Raw genomic sequence first — 2,500 nt, 5'->3', positions numbered from 1 at the left:
CCATGCCAAGAAAGAGGAAGATGCACACGAGAGAACGGAGACAACCAGACGACGTTGTAGGAGGCTCAAGTTATGTGACTACAACAAGGACCCCAATAGGCGTTACTCCTTGCGATGGGGAGGCTAATTTGGATGCTGATCCAATCCTCCAGAGACACAAACTATCTCCTCACGTGGAGTATTTAGTCAAGTGGAAGGGGCGACCAGAGGGCGAGACGAGATGGGAGACGACTCGTGAATAAAAGTACCACAAGGAGGTTGCGACGAGGGCGTCGCAGATATAGGTGGGGGAGAGTGTCACGACCTGCCCATCATAGGCCCATGGGCCTAGCTCACCAAGCCCATGGACTTAGGCCGTTGGGCTAAGTAAGGTCCAAGTTCTAGTGCTTTCTACAAAGGTGTAGTAACAATAGATATCTTATTGTAGATATTTGTAGAAGATATTCACAGGAGATATTCTGGGAGAGATTTCTAGATCTCTGCTAAGGAGGTGGGAAGCTTCTAGTTTCCTCCCCAACCGTTGGATGGAGGACATTTGTAAATATCTTAGCCATCCATTGTAAACTTGGGGTGCCTACAAATAGGTGCTGCCTCATTTGGCAAAGGCACTCACCAAGGACCAACCAAGAGTGTTCAACCAAGCAAGTGAGTTCTCAAGCCTTGTACTCAAGAGATCTCTAGTGCTATACAGGTTCATTCTTCTCAAACTCACTCTTGTGTTCACTTCTTCTCTTCCCTAGTCCCTTAAGGAGGGTGGTTAGGCTGACTTAGCGCTAGTGAAAGTGCTAAGTGCCGGTGCGGTTGCTTAGAAAGGTCTAAAGCATCGACAACGTGCTCTTGAATGGCCCAAGTGTGTGCCTACGCATGCCCCCAAGTGTTGGCTACGTGTGCCCACGTGTACACAGCGAATGGCCGCACAACACCCCAAGTGTTGACTACAAGTGCACAATGAATGGCCCAAGTGTTGCCTAGATGTGCCCATGCTGCCCACAACTGTTGCCCAAGTGTGCAACCAAGTGTGCCTGTGCATGCACTTGAATGCCCCAAGCGTCGCCTTAAATGTGCCTATACGTGCCCGCAAGTGTTGAATAAGTGTGTCTAAGCGTGCACCCAAGTGTAGCCCAAGTGTCGCTTAATTGTGCTCTTGAATGCCGCAAGTGTGGACATATACGTGCCCATGACAATGCCAACGCGTGCCCCCCTAAGGGTGCCTAAGTGCATATGAAGGCAGTGCACGAGGTGACAGTATCGCACGCAGGGCCACACAATGTGCGTGCATGGTGGCAGGCATGGCTGTGCTACTGCGCGGAAGGCAGCTGGCATGGACGCACAAGGTGTAGGCATTGCCGAGGGAAAGGTTGCACTAGTGCGCTAAGTCTGCTGGCGTCGAGGCAGGCTACCGCGCACATGGATGCGGGCGTTGCTGCAATACCGCACACATGGTTGCACGCAACCTCGGGCACGGTTGGGGGTAAGGTTCCACTATCGCGCGCAGGGGTGCAGGCTACTGCGCACACATGGCTGGGGGCAAAGGTGCACAACGCGCGTAAGGCGGCAGGCAACAACGCACATTGCTGCTGGAAAGGCTGCTCAACCGCACGAAAGGTGGTAGGCCTGGGTGCACATGGCGAATGGCAATGGTGCGGGCAGCGCGCGCAGGGCTGCCGCCCGAGCTGCACTTCCACGCACATGGCTGCGACCACGGCTGCACAAGCCTCGCACATGGTTTGGCGCGTGGCAACACATGCTGCGCAGATGATTGCGCGCATGGCGCACATGACACGCAGATGGTTGCACAGTCGCGCCCAAGGTTACGTTCCACGCCGCACATGCCGCGCTTCTGGCCGCACTAATTCGCGCAAGGTTGCTTGCATGGCCGCACATGCCGCGCCCGTTGCTGCCCTACCGCTCGCCCCCCAGGTCGCATGCATGGCTGCATGTGCCACGCCCATCACTTCGTCGTCACGCGCTAGGTTCCGGGATTTGCCGGAAGTGCCACGCAAGAGGTTGCAGGCACGGCTGCACCGCCGCGCGCAAGGTTGCATTGCCGGGTCCACATGCACTGCCCATGAGTGCACTACCACGAGCAAGTTCGCTGGCACGGCCTCCCATGCGTCGATATTGGTGGCTGGCGTGGCCGCACATGCCACGGGCTTTTCGGCACATGGCTCGTGTAAGGTTGCACGCATTGCCGCACCATCGATCCCAGGTCTAGTCCGCCCTGCACCTAGCCGCACGCACATGGCTCACACGTGGGTGCTTCCGTGGCCCCCGTGGCCCATGCAACAGAGGCTCCTTTGCAGCCTTCGGCTGCACACGAGGCACCGACTGCTGCACACGCCAAGGCCATGCCCACACAACATAGTTTTGGTCTTTAAATCATGTTGTGCGAAACATCCCTTTGGGTTAGAAAAGCCATGCAATTGGCTATTTGGCACCCAAAGTACAATCATTTTCACTTAAACCTCGCATTTCCATTTTTTTGGGTATTTTTTGTAAT

The sequence above is a fragment of the Macadamia integrifolia genome, chromosome 5 (assembly GCF_013358625.1).
Source record: "Macadamia integrifolia cultivar HAES 741 chromosome 5, SCU_Mint_v3, whole genome shotgun sequence".
Taxonomy (NCBI): Eukaryota; Viridiplantae; Streptophyta; class Magnoliopsida; order Proteales; family Proteaceae; genus Macadamia; species Macadamia integrifolia.
This window is presented reverse-complemented; position numbering follows the sequence as displayed.